This window comes from Stegodyphus dumicola, chromosome 2 (genome assembly GCF_044657685.1).
Source record: "Stegodyphus dumicola isolate Sdum_Otavi_A_Nest chromosome 2, ASM4465768v1".
NCBI lineage: Eukaryota > Metazoa > Arthropoda > Arachnida > Araneae > Eresidae > Stegodyphus > Stegodyphus dumicola.
This window is the reverse complement of record NC_140769.1, coordinates 67,971,574-67,996,679: the sequence shown is the minus strand read 5'-3', so window position 1 is coordinate 67,996,679 and position 25,106 is coordinate 67,971,574. Positions and strand designations below refer to the sequence as shown.

The window sequence follows — 25,106 nt, the reverse complement described above, 5'->3', positions numbered from 1 at the left end:
CAAGACAATTTCAAGGTCGCAACTGGGGCCAAAACCCCCCATATCCAAAAAGTGCTATACCTCACAATTGTAGAAAAAATAGCTTTATACGCTGCAGTGATCTGGGCGCAGCCAATGGGTACTCGCAAGATCAGGCAACTTACTATTCTACAACGCCCCTTCGCCCTGCAATTAAGCAAAGCCTACCGCACAACCGCCACCAGTGCAGCAACAGTTCTAGCCGGCATATTACCACTCCATATAAAAGCAGAGATGGAGGCAACTTTTACTAAATTGATCCACCTACGCAAAGATGGAACTTTCGCAAATACCAGCTACAGTCCAGTTCAGTTCGAACGTCCCTCCACTTCTACCCATACTTATCCAGCTCTCAGAGGAAGTGGAACCCACATCAAAATTGACAAGCAACAGACTCACACCTCGACACACGCACCACGGAATGGGAACCAGATCTACACAGACGGTTCAAAGCAGGAGAATGGTGTAGGCAGTGCTTTTGTGCACTATGAGAATGGCAAAACTGTACACGACTGGCAAGGACAACTTCGCACTCACAATAGCATCTTCCAGGCGGAAGTACTGGGAATTACGGCAGCAGTGCAACATCTCATAGATTGCCAGATCCCACGAGCAAATATCTATACCGATTACCTTTCAACTTTACTTGCACTTGAGAACCATCATCATGTCTCACCTCTCATACTTAGTCTCCAACATCTCCTTATGCAACACCCTCATTACCATCTCAATCTAGTCTGGGTTAAAGCCCATGCGAATAATGAGGGCAACGAGGCTGCTGACACGTTGGCCAAAGATGCAATTTCCAACCCGTCAGCCCAACCCATCACCGTACCTGCGCCCTGCTCTTATCTAAAGGGCCTCCTACGAGAGCAAGGAATGCACCAATGGCAACGTGAGTGGACCGAATACGAGACAGGCAGACGGACTTTCACCTACCTCCCGAAAGTTTCCACCGATCGACTCTTTGCCGTAGCACCTCTCACCTACTTCACCACGGCTCACGGCCCGTTTCCCAGCTATTACAATCGCCACGGCATCTCAAATACAGATATTTGTGTCTGTGGATCAGAAGGGTCACCAGACCATTACGTATTTGAATGTCCTTTGACGGCTGCACATCATCTTCCGCTACCTACAAATAATAGGAACGCCTATCACCGGTTCCTTATAACGCATAAAGGAGCGGTTAATTCAATCTCCAGCATCATGGATACCATTGCGGCATTGGGCACAGATCTTTCTCTACCGTGCTAAAATGACGCTCTGGTGTACTGACGATAAGCTCTAAGACTAGTCCAGTGAATTTTACAATATCTGGGCTTCACCACAACTGTGTGTTTAAGCTCCCCTGCCCGCAATCTAAAGTGGCAATACTAACAATTCGCAAATATGTGGCATCTCCTTAGTGAACGCTTGTGTGCCTCACGATGCACACATTGCTGGGGCACTGCCCAATAATTAGTGCTACAACATCCTCGCGCCTTTTATGTTTTTATCTATGTTCTTAGCGACGCTACAATAATCAACGCATTAGCAATCTAACCGCACTCTTCTGCACACATGAGTATTCATGAACTCATCATTCATCATTCAAGATGTGCCTGTATTTATATACAACAGAACTGCCTTACACTAACATTGTGCTCCAGCTTTCATGTGACTTCATGTACTCCATTTATCTTTTTGTGCCTTAAGTGATTATGTGTATGTACCTGTTTTTTGTGCTCTCTGTTTATGCATTTTACGCATTGTGCTTTGTGTATTGTTGCCTATGCATTTTTATGTCTTTTTATGCGTACGTCTTATTATCCAAGTATTTTTAGTTTAACTACCTACTATCTGTAACACCACAGCTTGCCTCTTCAAACTGTAATACAATTCTACTAATGCCCTTGTAAGGCCATGTACTTCCCTTTGACAACCTCAATAATCTCCTGGTGCAGCCTCGTGTGGTTCCAGGAAGCTTTTGCCGTAGTTAGAGGAGGGCTTGGAACACATGCCTGTTTACCTCTGTTAGACACCAGGCGTTCCAGTCCTCCGTAACCTACCTACCTACCTACTTTCAGAATGCCTAAAGAAAAAGAGCAAGAATGAAGCAGAATGCCTGAAGAAAATGAGAAGAAAAAAACATTTTTGCGAAAAATTTATTATTTCTATTTTTTTTTAATTTAAAACTTTTTAATCTTATGATACTTGATTCTTGCGATTTCCAAAATAAAATATTTGACTAAAATATGAATAACATTTTAAGAAACCAAATGTAGGTTAAAATTGTGTAAAGCAGTGAGCAAAATGATAAAACTGTTTAAAGCAGTGTATGGCAAGTCATCCTAAGTTAATATGTCGGTTATACATCTCTCTTATTTATATATATCTTTTCTGAACGGAACATTGAAAGGCGTGTTAACTGTGCATTACTGTATTTTCTCTTTTAATATATGCAGTTTTCAAATGCATCGTAGTCTGGGTTACAAAGTATTCTTCCGAAAGAAACGCAATTCAAATAAATAAAATCAAGTTCTGGAAAATTTATATTAATAAATATATTTAAAATGCTCAGTTCGAATGAATAAATAGAAAATTTTGAAATAATTATCTGAAGAGACAATGTGACACTAACAATTAAAATAAAAGTCTAAAAAATTAAAAATTACCTAAAATAGTAACTATGACTAAAAATATAGTATAAAGAAAACTATTTGAAAAAAAAAATATGAACGATGCACCTTTGATTTAAACTGCAGTTCGAATGAGTAAATAGAAATTTTTAAAACACTTGTTCGAAAGAAACCATGCAACCTAAACAATTAAAATGAAATTCGAAAACGAAAAAATACTTAAAATAATAAAAATTATAATTAAAAATATAATATGAAGACCATTATCTAAAAAAAGGAACGATCGTGACTCTTTTCCCCTCACGCACGAGGTAGAAAGGTAAATTTCGCACCAAATTTTACAAAATTTAGTATTTAGACATAATTTGAGTCGTAGAATCGAAATATGTAAAAAAATGATATGTTATTTCAGAAAAAGTCCAATTTTGTGTCAAAATACCTATGTTAGAATAGTGTTATATATAAATCTAATATATATCCTAAGTCGCGCTTTCGAGATATAAAGGACGCAGTTTGAATTTCGTGAATCGGCCCAGTAGAACAGGAAATATAAAAAATGTCCCCCCTCCCCCCTTTTTTTTTGAGCAGTGTACATTAACTAAACTAAATAAGCATTTCAAAAGTAACTTCTATCGAGTTTCTTATACTCAAATTTAAAGCCTTGGCGAAATAGAATATGTTACATCAGGAGAAAAAAATAATTGTTGCACGTAATCGAATGAAGCAAATGCACAGCTATATCTTAAATAAATCTTATTTATTAAATAAGCGCGTAAAGCTCCATGTTTCCATACGACAATAGGCTGAAATAATATCACAGTAAATTTTACTCTCTTATAATTTCGTATTGGTAATTTAGCAATAGACGATTTCATGTTCTTAATTTTCTATTTCTAGAAGATTAATTCTTAAATTAGTAGGATAATTATAACTCTATAGTCTAAAATTGTTTAAGGCTTTAAACGAATCAACATAAATTAAACTGCGGTTTTTTAAAGTTTATGATGTTTATAGTTTTTAATATTTTTAGCTTTTTATAACTTCTAAATGGCAACTGTTTGAAGCTTTAGCGTCTAATCTAACGTTTTTTGGCGGTAAATCGCACAGCTATGATAGATTCAATATAGGTATTGATAAAGTAATCAAAAACATCTCTCTGCTGGATAAAAAAGTAAAAAGGAATTTCTGTTTCAGATTTAACTGCATGACAATTAAATTAAATTATAATACTGAATGCAGGTATCTTGCTTAGTATGTCTGCTAATAAGCGATCATTATAATGACGTGAAGATTTCTGCGTCAGAAAAGGGAAAAAGAAATATTATGCACGAGAAAGTTCCGTGCTCTTCATACACCCTCCTACACATTCTGAGACATTCCTGAAACTGATCAATTTTTACATGCCACCTAGCAAGCAGCCATAATTTATATCCTCCTCACATTTCCAGGGCGCTGAGTTTCAACTTTCGGTGCCCATGTGCACGTTAGGCAAGGTAAAGGAGCTAAGACAATAATTCACTGATAAACGCTCGCTAGGATTCATACATCATTTCTAAATGCATCTTCGGTGGATGATTTATATTCCAGCTGAGCTATACATCTCCATCATTGAAAGCAACCATCTTTGCTGATCGAAGTTCTCAGTGTGAGGTGGAGGACACGAATAAGTCTCTTTTTATCCGAGCACTTAATAGTGATTGCGTCAGCAGAGCCTTTGATGAGAGCGCTCTCTGCGGCAGCATATTACTGCGAATTCCATAGGAAATACTACATACACGAAGGAAGGCAACTAGATTACTTTTTTATGTTAGGATGATAATATGCAATTTCTTTCCAAAAGATGGAATACAATAAAGCTTAGATTATCTGGATTCAGATGTCCAAAAATGCTTATATGCGATCCTAATTAAGCTTGATATTAAATTATTCACGTTATTTTAATTTCATTTATTTAAGTAATGAAAAACAATAAGAGATTTAATTTTCTCTGATTAGCTATAAAATTATTTTAGATGAATGCACATGGTATCTAGATAGGCTTTTCTGTGTTCGTTAATATAAAGCATATAAACTATAAAGAAAAATGAGTGCGACTAACGAAAGGTTAACACACCCATTACTTAATTGCCATATTGTAAATATACATTAAAGTTTCGAAATTTTAGTCCAATTTTTAATATTTGTCTTTTGAGGGATGTATATTAATAATTTTGGCTTGCTGAGACTTGACAATATTTGGATTGATCATTCACATTTTTTCATAAAAGCCAAATTCTTATGCATGTTATATCTAGTATCGTAGCTCGTAGCTTGAAACTAAGTATTTAACAATATTGTTGCGTGCGTATGGTTTCGTAATAGATTGAATACACACAAGTCCGATTTTTGCAGAAATACCCGCACAAGAGTTCACAGCATCACACAGTACATTTAGTAGTTACGAATCAAGCTATTAAGAACGTTAAACACAAGGTAATGCAAAGCGTATCTAACTCGGATATCTCAGTTTACGCTTAACTAACATCTCGCAACAATAATAACTAAGCAACTAAGAACAGGTGCTCCCTCTTAGGTCTTAAATACTTTCCAACCGGCCACCTAGATATTTTCAGCACTTTCTGCTTCTCGAAATTACTGGAAAGCAGTACGAGGATGGAATTATGGTTACAGCTATCATAGTTGTCAGTTACATTTATTCAATTTCAATACGCTTTGAACTCTCCTAGAAAATTTATTTTCCAACCTACAAAATTAAATTTCTCAGAATAGTAAGATTATACTCCAATTTGAAAAATAAATGTACTTTCTGGTCAAACTGAATGTTCTAAATGGTATTTAAAGTAAATGTTAAAACAGTAATCTTCAGCATCAATACATTTCTGAGTATGAGTTAGGACTGACTTCGTACTTTGAACTAAAATGTCCAATGGGATTTCTATACACATAGCTTGAATCTTATTCCAAAGTGTGTTAAGGGTAGATAGTACGGAAGGTTAAGTGGTACGAAGTACGGAATCAGTTGTGACTCGTACTCAGAATGTGTTGATGCTGAAGACCAAGATTTTGAACATTTGCTTAAACACCCTTTACACTCTAAATCTCGCAGAGTGGGATTTGGAGGGTGACAGCAGCTTTCGCTCCGTTTCGTGTCAAACAACGCAAATTTACTGTCTTGGTAGCAGAACATGTTTCCCACTTGCAATAATAACCCATGGAGGTAGGAAAGGGAGGAGGGGCCATTCCGCGCTAGAAGTGAAGCACTGCTTTGAAGCTTGGGTCACCAGACGGGGCGTTCTTTGTTTACATTCAGAAGCTCGCTTGACAAGATTCTGATAGTATTTCGACACACGACTGTTCCATAGAAATCGAAAAAGGGACACTCTCGCATGAAAGAAACATTCATAGTGTGATGGATAATAGAAATTTGTATAGTTTACTGACATTTACGCAAAAATCACATCTTGGTTATTTTTCGATAACTAACAACAGCGCGATTTTGATTATGAATTTGTTTTATAAAATTCTAAGCTGTTGTACTACAAAAATATAGATTTTAAGAAAATTGCTAAAAGAGATCTGCCAAAATTTATTTTCTAGAAGATTTGAAAAGTTTGAAACTTGATGGCTAAATTTAAATATAAAATTATGTATGTTAAAATATTTGTAATTAGGCACATAGGTCAGATTAAGTTTTTATTAAATAGAGTAACGCATGCAATGGATATCTGCCTAAAGAGAGAGATGCCATCGTGGAGGAATTTTGAAGAAAAACTGACCTTTGAGTGGGTATTAAAAATAATACTTATAATTTTCATTCAAATTATATTCATATATATTTTTTATGTAAAACTTTCGGGTGTATGCTAAATTAGCGTAAATTACTTTACACGAAAAATATAGTGAATGCACAGAAATTAAAGATTTGCACATGCCGGAAATGATAAATTATTATACGGGTATTTATGCATGTGCTTGCAAAAAGCATGTATCTGCCTTTGACAAAATACTTAAATATTCATTAAATTATTTATAAATGTATTTGAAATGAAGAATTTATTCACTTATAAACAACTGTGAAAGTACTGTGAAGAAATCTAATGATTAAATGTATCTAATTTATAATGATTATAAATGTTATCTAAATATATAATAACCTTAATATTGAATTGTAAACATAAATTGAAATCCTGTTGACAAATACGTTATAAAACTATTTAAGCAAGAATTGTTCGCATTGGAAAGCAATCTGTTAAAAGGTATTGTAAAGCAAATGCTATGAGATGCGCACTTAAGAACGTAATAAAGAGTTTTGGAATATGTATTGTTGAAATGAAGGGTAAAAAAAAAATCTGATAAGTATAATTAAAAGAATTATTCCCCTTACATTTTATAATAACTCAGTTACAAGTTTTAAATAATACTTAAAAAAAAAAAAAAAACTTATTTTATTCCCTTTCAGAAATGTTCAGAGAAAGTCAAATACTATTTAATACCTATTTAATTATTAGGAATTAGCGAAATACTTATTTAAAGTATTTCGCTAATTCCTAATAATTCTCTAATTTAAAATGAACCGAATAGAGCATTAATTATAAATTGACTTACATTTTTCGATTTAAAAAAAGCCAAAAAATCATGTCATATTTAAGAAAGTATTTTAGGAAGAAGCTCTATAAATAGAAAAGAAATAATGCATAATTTTAATATTAATAATACAATAAACTTTGATCTTAATTTTTGTACCTTAACCGAATAAAATCGAATTAATTTTTTTTTCTAATGTAATTAACGAAAACTTGTGAAAATATTTCATTCAAATTAAACCATTCTGAGAAAACTGTCCTGTGAAAAGTATAGCATTTAATTCCGTTCAGAATGAAATGTTGTTTAAAAATATGTTGTTTTCATATACTTAGGACTCTGAAGTGTTGTAGAAAAAGAAAATATATACATTTATATGTATATTTGCGACGTAATTACAAAATATTTACACCCGAACGCGTCAAATCCCATAGAACTCAATGGTAAATGACCCAATGTTTTGGTCACCACGTAGGGATCGCCGGTGCTTCAGAGCAGGGTACGGAGAAACTTGTTTAGGGCGACTCCTTCTTACCTCCTACCTCCATAGCCCCGTTCACATGCAACGCTCCTTCGCACAGCTGCCGTTAGCAAGGGGAGAAAAAGGAGACATGAAAGAGTTTCGTCTTTAGGACCCGTTCAGAAGACCACCGTCTTCCTTCCCCTTTACACCTAAAGCCTCTGTGAACAATCACGTCTCCGAATTGGCAGATTTCTAATACTGTTTGCACATTTTTAACGTGGTTTACTGTTATTAATTTTGTAATCTGTACTTTCGCAACTGGTACCTGAACTTTCGTAATGGTTCCTGAAAAATATATGCTTTTTAATTATTATTATTATTTTATAAGCTGTTATTTAGTTCACTCTTGGTGCTTGTCGCTATGGTTAAAAGATGGTAATGGATTTTTAAACTGCTCCCCGATAAAATATATAACTCAAACTTTGTACATACACTGCTTGTGAATGTGGTGTCACGCTTTTGATTTTTAGAGGATTAGATTTTTTTCAAATTTAAAGTTGAAACGACTTTTGCAAATATTAACTAATAAACTGAGAATCTCAGAGTATTATAGTTTGCACCATAACACACTGTGGAAGAAAAAAAAATAAATGAAATTTTTAGCGTAATTTTAAAAAAAATATTTTGGGAGAATTTTTGAAAATCGTTCATATTTTTAGACTTTTTGACGCCCATTAATTTTAAAATTTCATATCTAAAAATATATCGGTTACAAACTTCCGACATTTTCACAGCTTATAAAACAAGCTTTCGCATTAAAAAAAATGATAAAGGAAATTAATCGGATGATTTTTTTTTTACTTTTTTGAAAGATATGCAATAAAGCAGAATGGGAAATATTGGTTCTTCTTGGGCTTCAATTCGAAACATCGGTTTCAAAGTAATAATCTCATTATACCACATTATTTTTATGACATTATTTATGCTATATAAGTTGTTATTATTACCAGTTGTTAGTTCAGCGTGAGATTGGAGATATTTCTTACGTTCTTATTAGATTGAAGCATAACTACTGATTATACTTAGTGATATTCTAAACACTTGTACGAGTATTTCTGTGGAAAATTCCAGAACTTTGAAGTGTTTATGATGATAAAATAAATTTAATTAAGCTATCGTCAGATTTGAGTGAAATGACAATCATTTACGAATTATTATCAATCTATTACAAACCCGTACGCACGCAACAATATTATAATTAATTAATGTATTAAAGTTGTTTTGAACGTGTTTTACAAAACAAAAACAGGTAAATAAGAATTCTGCTTGCGTTTTATGAGTTTTTGCAATTTTTCTGGCCACATAAGGTTTTAAAAAAAGGTTGTAATTTATGTTTATATTTACCAATTGAATAAATAGCACTAGGTTTGATTTATATACATATGTGTGTATCGAAATTCAGTAATAAAATTTTAAAGATTTGAAATGATTAAATATCTATTTAGACAGTTTGTATTCTTTAAACTGCAAATGCAAACTGAGAAACCTTTTGCACTTTTTTCAATAAATCCTTTTACTTAAAGTCCTAAAACATATACAGGTATGGACTAAATTTTTTATTATTTTTACTGCTTATATAAAATTATATACTTTATAGAAACAAGGATGGGTTTTGCAAAATACTGAAAGGAAAAAATTATTTGAAATGAAAATGTGACTGAGATCATATTTGTTTTAAAGATTTTAGATAAAAGCGTATTTTCCCCCCTCAGAAACTGATTCATTAATTGCAAAATCATTCCTTGGAAGTTATTAAGAACACTCTAATAAATAGAATAAAAAACTGGGAGACATTGAAAATTGTAGGAGAAGAAAGACATTTTAATTGTAAAATTTTTCTTCAAAAATTTAAATTAAAAAAATACTAGCAAAAACGCTTTTTCAGCTTAAAATTATTTTGTCTCACAAAACTATTTAATAATATTCATAAAAAGTAGATGAAAATGCTTAAATTTTTTTTAAAAAAATCATTCAAAAGATACTGAGTCCCTTTTCGCGTTGAAGCCTATATGCACTTGTCTTAACTTATTAGCTTTAATTTGAACGATAGCCTTGTCTGTATTTGTCTATAATTTCCGTATCTTGTACAGTTCTATCTAATTTTTGGGGGATGCTATCACATCGCCAGACATTTATCAGCGCTATTATTTCGCTGACAGTCCAGCGAGCAGTAACTAAAATTAAGTGAATCGCGCAGTATGGTACGGGAAATCTCCCCATTTGCCCTGCTCCCGAGAGGTAAGGAACATTCAACCAAGTTCTACCTCTAATTCGGCGAGGCAGTTAATGCTTGTCCCATGTGAACGGGACACGTTGGAAGAACCGGTTTTCGCTACCGGTCGAATCTGCTCTTGTGAACGGGGCTCGTAATAACCTTGGGGAAGGGAGTGAATTGAAGGAGCAAGACGACCCCCTGTCTTGCCATTGTCCACCCAGACTGACCAAACAAGTTTGCTAAGCCAAAGAACGTTCTTTGGCTAAGCGCCATTTCAAGCGAGGACAGTCGTAACAATGGATACAGCTCCTTTGCCAAAAGTAAGTTCGCTTTTAAAATATATATACAATTATTTATTAATATAAATATCTTAATTATTATAAATTATAGTTAGATTTATGTGTCAAAATTTAAGTATGTAATAAAAAGTAGTTTTAGTTTGCTCTTTTTTTTTTTTAGGTGTCTGTAAATTTGCTTTAAGAGTGTAATGCTGTAACGTAGTTTTATTTATTATGTATTGCTAACACAATGAAAGCTGTACGTATGGATGGTACTTTTTGTAAATAATTCTTAACATTATTTTTATTTTTGAACAATTTACACAAAGCTATCGAATTTAATTATTTAAATTTAGTTTTGCATGCATTCCTATTTCAAATAGGAAGAACAGCGGTGGGAAAAAAAATGCATACTAAAGTTTTGATTTTTTTTATAACACAAGTGTGTAAATTATTTGGTAGTATTGGAAGAAATAAAAACCGTATACTTTACTGAATTTCCTATTGAAGTCATATAGTTTTCAGCTTCTAGTAGTTTTTAATAGATTTTTAACTTTCATTTTTTATAAATTCTGCTTATAGTTTGTGACAATAAAATTCACTTACTGTTACAAAGCTGAATTTTTCCAAAATATAAATACTAGCACTACCTGGGTCATATCAGCATTCTAAAACTTATATTTTTGCAAATATGTTGCTTTCTCGAGAGTGTAGGTGTAGCTAAGGCCTCTTGAACATTCAAAAGTCCGGGAGGCCAATAAAGCTGCTAAGACGGCTTTCCGTTTACGATTTAAAAAAAAATCTTGCATTCTTTAAAAAAGACTGAAAGCTTCAGATTTTAAATTACGTCCAAAGGGGCGTTTTTTTAACATTTTGTGTGTTACCTTTATTTATTAAATATCATGTTCTTCGCACTTAAACCATAAAAACATTCAACAACAATATCGCAAAATAATTTTAAAATGAACATATCTTTAGAATTTCCAATACAGAGTCTCGCGAGCTGGAGAAATTTTTTTTTTTTTTTAACTTGTACAGTATTGCTATTGCTCGCTTTGAAATCGTTTACTTTGTTAATCAAAAATTCGTTGACGTATTAAAAAATATTAAATAATAAAGCAAATAATGAAACCAATTTCAAATTCAAATTAGGGCTTCCACATGCCCATATTCTATGGAAGATTACCTTATTCAAATTTTGTTGGCTCTAAGTACCGTTATTTTATTACAATGCGAGAAACATACATACATTTCTGCAGATTCTTCATTATTTAATTTCTTTAAATATAATGTTTGGTGGCAGCAATTTGAAATGAAACATATCGGGAATCGATGCAAAATGCCAAAACGAAATTAACAGTCCTTCTGGGAGAATTGCCCCTTTGGACTAAAAAAAAACCCAGCTATTTAAAAAAAAATAGTAAGTTTTGATTTTCTGATGACAAACTGAAAACTATTGTATTAATTAATATTCCAGGTAATTCATGCAGAACTGAAAACTATTGTATTAATTAATATTCCAGGTAATTCATGCAGACTATTTAATGAGAATTCATTTTCAGTCAAAGACAAAGCATGCACAATAAAATACTTTTTTTTTCAGGAGGGATTACATGATAGTTCAAAATTATCAGATTTTTATAACTGCAAGAAATTCCCGAAGATGCTGTTAATGTCCTAAAAGGTAATTTTATTTTCTACTCTGTTTTAAATTAAAAACTATACCTAGTCCGGATTTTTGAAAATTCCAGATATTCAGTTGACTTTATATGCTATATACATGTATTTATTTTATGCTAAATATGTATTTACTGACAAATATACGTATATGCCAATATATAATATGTACACCAAATGTTTATTTCTTTTGATGCAAATAAGAAAATTAAAAAAACAGTATTTATTTTAAAAAAGTGTAAGGCATGTTTTTTTCAAACTTAATTAAATAGTAAAATTCGTACATGTCTAAACATTTTTATTTCAACTGAAACAAAACGACTTTTTTATATGTAAGCCATAAAACCTAAATGTTTGATGCATTTTTATTTTATAATATGAAAATTAAGCAATATTGCCTTATATTTGTGGCAGAGCCTATTATATTTAAAAATTAACTTATTTTATTAACAGATAATAAAATCCATAATTTAAAAAACAGCTTCTCCTCCCTTCTATTGCGGGAGAAAACCTAATTCGACGGGTTATTTTTATTTATTTATTTCCCCCTAAGAAAACTTGTCAGGCATACTTTCAAAATTGTCGAAATATATACTAATTTAAACATGATAATTCTAAAATGATCCATAGATTAATTCATATACATCAATTCAATAGTTAGAAAGTTAAACTAATGACATTTACTTATTACTTTTCAAGATTATTGCCTTTTCATTTCAATTAGTTATTATATCTTCTCCTAGTGATATTAAAATGAGTGAGAGGATCTGATGAAGTAATGTTCAAAATAATATAACTGTTTACATTAGCAAAAGCTACTGTTGTATCAAACAAGTCTTATAAACCTTTTCTTATACACAGTCCTTTAAAGTAGGAAAGAAATGTAAGTAACCTGATTTTAATAAACTCATATGAATTCATTTTCTGGTTTAGATAGGATTTAAAGACCCAGGTAACACAGCTTGTTTACATTTTCAATAACTAAGTTATGTGAACACTGTTAGAGGTGTAGCCAGAGTTCTTGCTGCCTCGCTCAGTGCACAATAAAAAGTCTATAAAATGTCAAAATGATATATATAAAAACAAAATATCTGGGTTTATTTTTGAAATAAAACATTAATTCTAATACCGTAAAGTACTATTTTGTTTGTTTTCCTTATACACAAAATCATTAATAGTATTCTAAAAGTTTGATTTACTACTCTATCAGCTGATTTGTAGACTGGTACAATTTCTCAGTCTTTAGGTGTTTTTTAATCCATTTGTGCTTTGCAAAATTCTTCTCGCAACAGTCATGAAAAAAATTTACAGATGTATATCAGTATTTGGAACTGCATTCTGAAATTTTATGAACTGCAGAAGTTCAAAGTTACCATCCTTCCACCTGCCTTCGAAAACACTACCGCAAAGAATCCAGTAAATGTAAACGCTGCAAAAGCACAAAGCTGGTAGAATTCTCTTGCGGCCTCCTCGCTTTCTTTCGCTGCTGTTCAAAATTTATTTGCATGTGTCATTTTTTTTTTCAATTTATTATTATTTTGTCTGATTTCCGTGCTATGTTTCCTAAAAGTGATTTTACAGTGTTTGCAAAGAAAATTTACAAAACTGCATACTCGAGTACTTGTCTCGGCATGAAATTAAGCATAATGGTTGAGATACAGTCAAGGAAATATTAAATTGCGTTTAAAGAATGTTTCCTTCTAAGATAATTTGTTGCCGAAAATTTTCTTAACGGAACAGTTTTTGGGACAATTTTGAGAAAATGGGGGAAGGCCAAATTGATTTCAGTAACTAATATTTACTTTATGTAAATTTTACTTACGTATGCTTAATATTATATTTCTTGCTGCTCATTCAGAGTCGTAGCTAGGTTTTCAGCGCCCAGGGACAACTGAAGATTTCGCGCGCCCTACTGCTTGCCAAGGATGGAAAACATTTAATTCTAAAATGCCGTAACATCAGTTTGGCTCCCCTTGGATCCTGCGCCCGGGGACAGATGCCCCTTGCCCCCCCTCTAGCTACGCCCCTGCGCTCATTTTAATTTATATGCCCTAAATACCATGCTTAACAGGCTGTTTACTTACAAATGCTTAATATCATGCTTTTTCTCCGAACATTAATGCACATTCCCTAAATATTACCCACCAGCGGCAAAGTCGCTGAGCACTGGTAGTTCGGTCCAGAGTTTGAATCGCATGAAGGAGCTGGCTGCATGGACTTTTTTGTGGTTTTCTCCATGTGTAACAAAGTGTAAAAAAATGTCTCCTTACAAAGACCTCCACGGAGGCATCCTTCCCATTAGGCAGATTTTTGATGGCATGTCAGCAACTAAAGGACAAATAAAGGCTTTGAAAAGCTGTCAGAATTTTATCGAACCTGTCGAAATTATGCTTGGCAGTAGATTGGATCAAGCTCTGAATACAAAAACATGTCAATTTGAAACCAAAATTGTAAAAGAAACATTTCAGTATGTTTCAGTCATAAAAACAATTGAAATGGTTTTGTCTAATAGCCATGTAAGAAATTATATCGAAACTGAAACAATTTCTAATGATAGACCTTTAAAAAACAGTTTTCATCTTTTTATGTCCCAAGAATTTTGAAATATGTGGAAACAAAACGCCCTGATCTTCTGGTACCAAGTATTGCTGATTTCAGTGGTAAAAATCTTTAAAAATTTAACTAGGATTATAAATGATAGAATTTAATTAGGATTATAAATGATAGAATACTTTAAAACTTTTCTTTGTTTACTTGTTAATTACCTAGAGTAAAGTAATTTTACATCTATTACTCACATTGGTCTTTATTCTTAAATGGCTTACAGTTTTTTTCTTCTGGCTCGTAAAGGTAAGCTGTAAATGCATGTGTCTCTAGTGCCAAAGGCCTTTTTAATGATATTTTTGTAATCATTATGTAATAAACGTGTATATATATATATAATTTATTTCCTAAACAGTATTGATTAATTGATTATATTATCTCCTAAGTTTAATTAAAGTAGAATTATTTTAATAGTGTGCATCCATACTGGTAAGTTATATTTTGAAAGATGTTTTGAAGTAATTTGAAAGCAAAATGTTAATAATGTTTTAACGGGGACTGGAGTTAAATCATCACGAAGAATAATATTTCAATTGTAAAAGGAAAAATTAAAACATGTAATCATTGTCATTGATCGGAAATTAGTTGACTTTTCAAGGGGAACAAACCAACTCCCGTTCAATGAACAATAAAAAATAAAATTGATAAAAATACGTAAATACGAAAGTGTTTCGTCTTTACTCGAGTTATAAGTTAAAGCCAAACCGGCAATTCTAGTCAGGCCAAATATTTCCGCGAATAGTAGGAATTATGAACCAATGCTGATACTCAAAGAACTTATTCTTATGAAGCATTTTAGTCAATTCAATTTGGAGTAAAAATCAATTACTGTAGAGAAATCCTATAAAACTCGAGTAACCGTCCCCGACACTTTCATGTTTATGCATTTGAGTACTATATAATTTGTAGAAATTAAACATTGGAAATTGTCATTATGAAATCGAATTCAAAGTAAAGTTGAAATAAACATAGAAGATTATAAAAAAAGATAAATAATGCAAACTTTGTAAAAACAAATCAAAGAAAATATAAAAATAATATAGAAAATAATATAAATAAGATCAGTGAATGTACATGAAGATATAAAGGCCAGAAAAGGTATTAAGTAACTTACATTCTTTCTAGTGGGGAGTTGGCAAAGTGTTCTCTTCGTGTCTGACTCAGAAGTGTAGGGTGTCCGAAAATTCTTAGCGGCAGTAGGGGCTTTGAAGTAATTTATGGTAGTGGGTGGGACTTGGAATTCTTGAGGGATGTATTTTGTGGAGTTCTTATCTGAGAGAGACCGTCTGTTAAGATTTTTTTGAAAATACTAGTGAATGGAAATTAATTAATTTCTGGCTAATTGTCGTGTCGCAATGATTAAGAATTTAAGAAAGGAAAAAGCCATTTTCACTGTCCAAGAGCTAATAGACAGTCTAAAGGCATGAAATAGGCCCATTTTTTTAGTAACAGTATAGTAACAGTATATGTCTGAAGACAATTAGCTTTTTACAATATATACAATTGAGTAATTACACTATATACAAATCTTCCAACTGACAGTCATCCAACTTATACCGCCTTCTCAGGTTTAGGAATAAATTATCATATCCCTATCAGTTAAATGATTTAGAGTGAGTATTTAACGCCTGCTCTTTTAAGGCAATGGTTGGTAAATTGAAAGGGAATTAGATTATTTTTGAGAATTTTGATAAGGATCAAAATTTCGCGTTGTAAATCTATTGTATCTGTGCATATAGTTTTAATTCGTTGTATTTGATTAATTATAGTATTGTTAATTACTTTTTTGGATATGTTGGAGTTCCAATTTATTAATTTTTTAGTATTGAAATTGAAGTTTCTTGTTTTGTCAAAAAGTAAAATTTTTTTGTAGTTAATGATTTGAAGATCTAGAAAGTCTATGCTATTTTGTGAATTATTAGTTTTATTAAGTGTAAGACAATCGGATAAATCTCGGAGTGTTCAATTTTACCAAAATTATTAATACATATATATAGATGATCTAAAAGCATTAGTTTTGCTCACAGAACTTTTGCTCAGCTAAAATTATTGGAAAGAAAGAGGGAAAAAGGTTTTATTCATTATTAATGAGTAAATATTTGGCATAAGTCTATGCATAAAAAATAATTTCATATGCATAGCTATAAAATTCTTTTCATAGGATAATATTTTTAGTTTGCAGTGTATGTATATGTAAATAAGCTATTGATACTATATGTAAGGGAGCTGAGCTGCATATCCTTTAAATTTGCTACATATTCTATCTTGAAAGGTTCATGTGTGATATTTATATAGTTTCAATTAATTATTACATTTCACATGCAATTTTTATCCAGTATATGTCTTTTATATATACTTTTATTTTTATTTTTGTAGGGTAAAGGCAAAGCAAGTATTTTAGCATCAGGCTGTTATTTGAAAAAAAAAAAAAAATCCAAATTCTGCACTTCTAATATTTGCTAAATGTAAGTATTGAGGAATTTTGATATGCTTTGCACTAACTTTCATTTTAAGAGGGCAGATTATATTAAAATGAGCCATTTTACAACAGTGAATGTATTTGGCCTCATGTGGCTAAAATTCATCTTCTCAGGCTGCTTTCGACTATTGCACCCACAGATGATGCATGGTCATTTAGCTAATTTCTGTAGAATTGGAATTGCATTTATTTGAATGTCACCTACATACTAGCAAATATTTCGAGAGAATAAGATGGTTTGTAATATGTGTGATGCCTTTATATGATCTAAATCTAAAGCATGTCACTAATCATATATATGCATGTATATACAGTGAATATAGATTTTTTTTTTTTTTTTTTAACTTTTGTAAAGTGATGGGAAAATTGCTTCAAGGTGAAATTCAAAAGATACACTTCCAGCCAGACTATAGCGATCATGAAATTAAGCACAAACATCTTTACAATAACAATAGTTTATTATGAACAACAATAGTTTATTATGAAGGGATGATACTTGTTTTCATAAGGAAAAGACAGACTAATTCTCCATATAGTTTGTTCTTTTTACATTTTTATGTACATTATTTGTTACATTTTTCATTAAGAAGCAAAGCACAAATAGACTATCCTATTCTATATTTGCATCAATATAATATTTACATATTCCTATATGTATTTATACTGCATTTTTACAGAAACTAAAAGCAAAAGACCTCTATGTGAATAAAATTACTAGGAATTACCTATTTTTGAAAGAAGAAAAAATTTTCTGGCGATATTTTTTAATTGGAAAGATAAACTTTCTAGTATGGCTCATTGGTATTTGACTTGTCCTAATAGATAGGTAATGGATGTATTCTTAATAAAGAAATTTATTTTCAGGGAATAGAAGACATGGAATCTCTTGGACCAGCTCAGAATAAACAGCTCATTATAGTGTGTATTACAAGTTCATTCTATATTAAAGCAGTAAATTACTTAATAGCATGCCCAAATCATGCCATGAAGGCATTTGACATTCTATTTAAAACTAATTTTGTATTTAGCGTTCAATATGCACATACATCAACAAATTTTTATAATTTTGTGGCAAGCCTTTTGTATGATGTCAGCACTCCTAGAGCTTGTGTGGACTCTTTAAATACATGTTTGAGTGTGAATTTATTGCATTTTGTACATGCATTACATTTCATGTTTTTAATGTCATTTTATTGTCATATTTTCCATTTTTATATATGTACATATATTTCCTAATAAAGAGTTTTTCATGCATTGCTTGTTTTCACTTATATTTAAAATACTTCGTTCATTGAAATTATTATAATTCTGCAGTTATGGTAATGATTCCTATTCGGATTTAATCAATAAATGAAATACATAATTTTCAGCAGAATTATGAAAAATGAATTTTTAGCTTACACATGTGAGCTATAATCCATATTATTTCACTTTAAAATTTACTTTATTTTTCCCAAATGAAACTTGGAATTAGCATATATAAAAATAAGTTATAGTCTAAAAGTATATGTAAGCATTTATTCACCTGTAATGATTAATGTATAGGAATTTGTATGCATATAACTTCTCAAAAATAGAAAGCGTAACAAGCTAACTGTAGATTTTAGACTTTATTCATAATTTGGGGTAATAATTAATTTTAAGCTCTTCATAATTATGTAATAAGAAATAGAAATATTTCTTTTGCAATATTTTGTGCAATATATGAAGCTAAAAACAATAGCATGAGAGTATTTTATGGTTACTTATTTTCTGAATCTCATACATTGAAAATAAAGCTGAATAGTTTTCATGTAAGGGAAATTAAATTCGCATTTGTTTCTTACTTCAATGTATATTAAAATTTATTATTCGATTTTTTATGCATATTATACTCAAGTAGACAAACTACTAATAACATCAATTCACAAATTGTATTAATATATTCACTTATAAGTAGCATTTTAAGAAGTTAAATCTATCAGATTATGATACAGGTTTACTGACACATATATGATCAGCTGTTCTAACACATTCAAATTTTCATTATAAAATTTGTCAAGAACTATTTTTAATAAATTACTTTTCTAACTAGTATGATTATTTAATGGAAAATTTAGCTTACAATTTACATGATTACGTGCCCAAATCTTGTGAATAAGCATAATTTGCTTTTTTAAATTAAAATATGTATACAAAATTTAGAATGTATATCACTATATATATATATGATTCATCTAAAATGATTTTTTTAAATTTCTTTTATGAAACTAAGCATTTTTTGATTTCTCAAATCAAATTTTGAAAATATCTGAAATATTTATTCAAAGTTTTAAGTACCTGAAAAACCTTATTTTTTATTCAAAAACTAAGTTTTTCATCGCGAATATCTTGCTATTCCAGTTTTTATATATAAGTTGCATTGACGTTCTTATTTTTATTGCTTACTACACATAAAGGCAAAAGCCATGTTTCTGTAAAATAAAATATATTCTGTGAGAAAGTGATAGTGTTAAGTATTTCAGAATGTTAACTACACCGAATTTCCAATATTTTAATATGGATGTAATTTTTTTATATGTATATTTCGTTAGATCTGGAAAGAAATCTCATCATCAATAAATGTTTAAGTAAGTACATAGGTAGCAAACCTAAAACAGATGTATATATCAGATAATTAAAATCACAATAGCATGTTAAAAAGTAGTGTAAAATATTGTTTTCAAGAGATAATATTAACCAGATATCTAAAACAATACATCAGCTATAAAGTTTACATAGCAAATACCAATTTTCAGTTTGCCTATAAAATAATTATATAAAAATCGCACCATCAAGGAGTGAGCAGACTATTATTATAACTCCTTGTAATGTGTGTGGTTTCACCCGAATATCGGGCGATATCTGACTATCGAAGAAGAGCGAACGAAGAAAGAGTCACTCCTGTTTTTGTGTGAAAAGGAACCGCTTTTTACTAGAGTGAAATATCGCTCCTTCGAGGTTGGTGCCATTTTGGCATTAGAGGGAGGTGGGATATCACTCCTTTAGAGTCGGATAGGACTCTTTCGAATTTAGAGTGAGAGCATCCAGTTTGACCAGAAAGTATACTTATTATTCATATTGGACTGTAGCTCTACTTTTCCCACAAATTTAGCCTTGTCGGTTGGAAACTAATTTTTTTATGACAGTTCAAACTGTGTATACATTTTCTGACTCACCCTGTATATAAATTAATATATAGCCAAGTCGCGCTTTCATGACATGAAAAACGCAAGTTGAATTTTTTCAACTGGCCCAGTGGAATGGGTGATATATAACTGTCCAATTTTTTTTAATGAGTGTACTTTGCAAATACGTGTATACGCAAAGGTGAAGGTCTAACCCCAGGAACCTTTTTTTCCTCGGCCTGAGGCTCTCTATCTTAAAGTGGGAAACGCTTTTCGTATTGGCCGCAGGTCACGAGACACGGGTTCCTGGGCCGGAGTCATATAAGCGTATGAAAAGCAATAAGAACCTTATCACATACAAATAGCGTTTTAGTAAATCCATAACGAAAAATGACTTAGAGGTGCGAATTGTGAAGAAGAAACTTCAATAAGTCCGAAATTTATATTAAGTGACAATAAAAAGCACTCTTGCTACTGAAGACAATTCCCTCTATGGCACTGCTCGTAAATTCAAAAAGCCTTTGAAGCAGATTCCTCCTTATTGATGGTTGCAATGGACTTGTTTATTCTGATGAAGATAAAGCCAATACTTTCGCTGACATTCTTGAAGATACCTTTACTCCCAATGCTTCCCCATATGATAATGATCATATCACCAAAGTCAATAGAACAGTATATTCTTTCCTTAATAGCCCTGGACCACCTAATTGCACCTTTCTGGCTTCTCCGAGAATTGTTGCGGATTTTATTAGCTCTTTAAAAACTAAAAAAGGCTGCTGGATGTGATGGCATTTCTTCCAAAGCACTCAAGCATCTTCCAATTAATGCAATTACGTGCTTAACTAAAATAATTAACTCAGTTATCAAGCTCTCTTACTTCTCAAAAGTATGGAAACATGCAGTTGTTGTTGTCTTCCCTAAGCCTCGTCAAAGCTCTACGTTTCTTCAAAATTATCGGCCTATCAGTTTACTTAGTCAAATTTCTAAAATTGCTGAAAAAATTATTTTGTTTTATATTAATCGAGTCATGTTTCCTAGCTCTTATAGTCCTGATGAACAATTTGGATTCAGACATCTGCACAGCACCAATCATCAGCTTCTCCGCGTTATCAATTACATTACTGATGGATTCAATTGCAAATTTCCTACCGGATCAATTTTCTTAGATATTGCCAAAGCCTTTGACAGAGTGAGGCACCAAGGACTTATATTCAAACTAATTCAGCTCAATTTTCCGAACCACTTTATTCGACTTATTGCCTCTTATCTCAGAAATCGCACTTTTGCTGTCAAAGTTGGAAACACCCTCTCAACTACTAGAAATATTACTGCAGGTGTCCCTCAAGGCTCCGTTCTCTCTTCTTTTCTTTACAATATTTATACTCAAGACATTCCAAAAGAATCTCATATTACTATCGCCTTATTTGCCGAGGATACCGCTATCCTATCTCAAGCTTCAACCATCAATACTGTACAAATTTTTCTGCAAAACTATTTGGAGCTGCTTGAAAACTGGATGACGCTGTGGAGAATTGCCGTTAACACTGACAAAACCAAAGCTGTTATTTTCAGAAAAGGACAAACAAACTTCCTTTCGCCTAATCCCATCTTCTTTGACGACGAAATTCAGTGGACGGATCAAGTGAAGTAACTCGGAGTCACACTTGACAAAAAACTAACTTTTCGGCAACATTTACACGAAACGGTCAGGAAATTCAATATCTCAATAGCTACTATGCGTCCTCTCCTCGGCAGACATAGCAATCTGACTATCAACAATAAGCTTATTTTATACAAGTCCATCCTTAGACCTACTTTACGCCAGTCCGGTATGGGGACTCGCCGCTAAAACCCACATTAAAAGATCCAAGTTATTCAAAATAAAACCCTTCGTGAAGTTATTAATGCACCCTGGTTCATTCTAAATTCATATATTCACAGAGATCTTCAAATTGATACTATACAAAACTATATAAAAAAACTTGCAACAAATTTTTTCCTTTCTGTACTATTACATCCAAACAGCTGTACCAGCTCTTTGCGATGCTCACCTTTACCTAGAGCGAAATACAAATATCCTTCGGATATTCTAACCTAACATTTTGTTAATTATATGAAGTACCTACTACCTTTCTGATCCAACTTTTTTTTTTCACAGTGCTAGTCTACTTTCATTCATTTCATCTTTCTTCGCCGACTGATGGCGGCTAAGTGAAATATCTCATTCTACCATTTTGATTCTTCATATTTTTCTTTTGTTGTTCCAGACATTCTTTTATTTGATACAGAGTAAAAGCGCGCTGTCACTCTCTTTTCATTCGACACAAGCAGAGGCAAAACGAGTGCGAAACAACATCTAGTACTGCAGTAGAGTCTCAAATGAGTTAAACAGCGAAATGGGAGACACGATAACTACTTTATATGGAAATCAATAGGCGAGGAAAAGCGAAAATATACGTATAGCTTTGAGGAAAAGGGTGCCGAAATATGAAAAGTTAATTTATAATTTTATGAATATGGGAAATAATTATATTTGTGTTAATCTCATTTATTGTCAATGATTTTAATGTCAAGTGCTTCGAGAAAATCCCGTTTACTAGCTGAAGAAGTTTTATATTAAAGGTTTGCAGAATTGTGATTGGGAAGTCAAATATTGATGATTAATTCGTTTCTTTCTGTTTTACAAACATAGGCTTCGTGTTCCAGGATATGAAAATTTAACTGTCTTTTAGTTTGGCAGATATGTATCAAACTGCAATAACAGCATATAATGCAAAGTCCACAAAAAATGAAATAAGAGAAATGATCAATCAAACGCTTCACAGTCATGTTGCGCAGGAAATCATCAACAGACTTTTGATTAAAGAAGGCTTTATTTGGACTCACATTTATTCCAGACTTAAAAATAGGCGGAGATTTAATACCATAGAAATTTCATTATCACTTTAGTCCATTTAAAGAATTTTCACGAAGGATTCAAATCTGAGTAGATTATTGATGCTGCGTAAGAATGAGGTAACATGCAGTCAACAGATTTTTATTCTTCTGAAATTAAGTAACTTTCTGGGCGCTGGAACAAGTGCATTGTACAAAGCTGACTACGTAAGCAAATAAAGCATAAATCGTTTTATTTTAGTCGATAAATAAAGTTTAGTTCATAAATTCGTGTTTATCTGAACGTGCCTCTCACTTTCCATTACGAGCTGCGTATACTGAAGTTGAACTGGCAATCAATAATACGAGATCAGTTTAAAAAGTAGACTGTTTTAGAATTATTAATATGAAGAGGTACGTATTAAATCAATTAGTAGTGAAGAAAAATTTGTAATTTATAACATAATTAAATTATTGGTAGTAAATGTTAATTAGTTAAATGCTTACCGGTTAAATTATTTCGCACGCATTAAAAAACAAACACATGTTTCTAGAATAACTTTATTTCAATAAAAGTAACATCCACATAATAATATTTTCATTTCGTTGAGAAAACGCATACCGTGAAACACCTTTTTAAGCTTTAATAATTTTGATACTGCTAAAAAGAGTACAACAATAATGAAAGCAACTTGGACCCTTCCCTTTTTGCTTAAAGGTACTGTATTCATTCTTAAAAATACGGAAACATATTATAATATTATCTGAAGCTAGCTTTTTAAGTGAAACTTACCATTATACCGACTCACAACAGACATATTGTGCAATGCTCTATCATTGTATTATGGAGCATTTGATGAGAATTTAGCCATATTTATAGTGAAAATGAAAGAACTGTGTATTTGAATAGAACGAGAAAAAACTTTATGCATGTATGTATTTATAAATTTAAATTTAAATTATTTGTATAGCACGGAGAACATGTAAGGTGTTACTTTGGGTCAATAGTAATGGAAGGATACTTGTGCTCCGCTGCCTTGTGTCTGATTCCTGTCTTGTACCTGTTTCAATTCTCTAATATTAGTACAGGCTATCGCTAGTGCAAGCATCATTCGCCAGTACAAAATTCGCCAGTAAACTCATTCAGACAAATCGCTCTAAATTAACCGTTAGTATTCTTGAAATTTCGCAATTGAAATGGTAGACAATTCTTTATACTCATGCCTTAATTAGCAGAAGGACCACATAATTGGCAATTTTCTAGTAAGTTTCATTATTTGTTTGACTCCAAATACCATCACAAACTGCTTAAACTTTTCTGGCTCTTTATAATAGGACTATTATAGTTTTTCTTTATTAAAAATCAAAAACTACATAATATTACTGCAAAAATTACCAAAACGTTGCTCAGAGTTTGTTGAAAATGAAATCAATAGCTTTACGTGGACAGAAGAATTGTTACTTGTTCTAAATTATTAAACTGTACAAATGATATGAAGTCAAAGAAAATAATAATCAGGAAGGAACCCTGTCTTATTTCTATTATTGGAAAAAAGAATGGTCAGAGATTATGTGGGAAAAAAAAAAAAAAAAAAAAAAAAAAAAAAGAGACCAATTCGTCGCTTCTAGAAGAAATGTTTCCTAATGTATCTTCTTACCACACTGAAAGAAATGAAAGTCTAATGTAAGGAAACGAGACTGTGAACCGTGAAAGCTGAAGTTCAGAGAAAATAGATGAGTTCTTGCTTACGAATTCTTTTCAAGAAAAATCATGAAGTAGATAAAAATTTGGCTAGGTATTTTATAAAATTTGGGAAGAATTTTTCAGTTTATTTGAGATGAGTGTCAGATACCCGTTAGCGTTTTGGATAAACGGGTAGTTGTAGGGGTTATTACTGAGACCGTATACATTAATGTACTTTATATACAAATTAGAAGATTAATTCCGCTTACTTCCACAGACACATGCTGGAATGTTATCATCATCCGAAACACGAAAAATTAGAAGATTAATTCCGCTTCCTTCCACAGACACATTCTGAAACGTTATCGTCATCCGAAACACCATTTCATTCATTTTCTTTAATTTT

The 25,106-nt window shown here is 31.8% G+C and overlaps 1 long non-coding RNA gene across 1 annotated transcript; it reads left to right on the top strand.

Annotated features, from left to right (window-relative positions):
• Positions 1 to 11,803: 11,803 nt before the first annotated feature.
• Positions 11,804 to 18,250, top strand: LOC146998464 (uncharacterized). Its single transcript, XR_015039310.1, has 3 exons — positions 11,804 to 11,920; positions 16,894 to 16,982; positions 17,861 to 18,250. It is a non-coding gene; the product is annotated as an uncharacterized LOC146998464 (long non-coding RNA).
• The last annotated feature ends 6,856 nt before the right edge of the window (positions 18,251 to 25,106 follow it).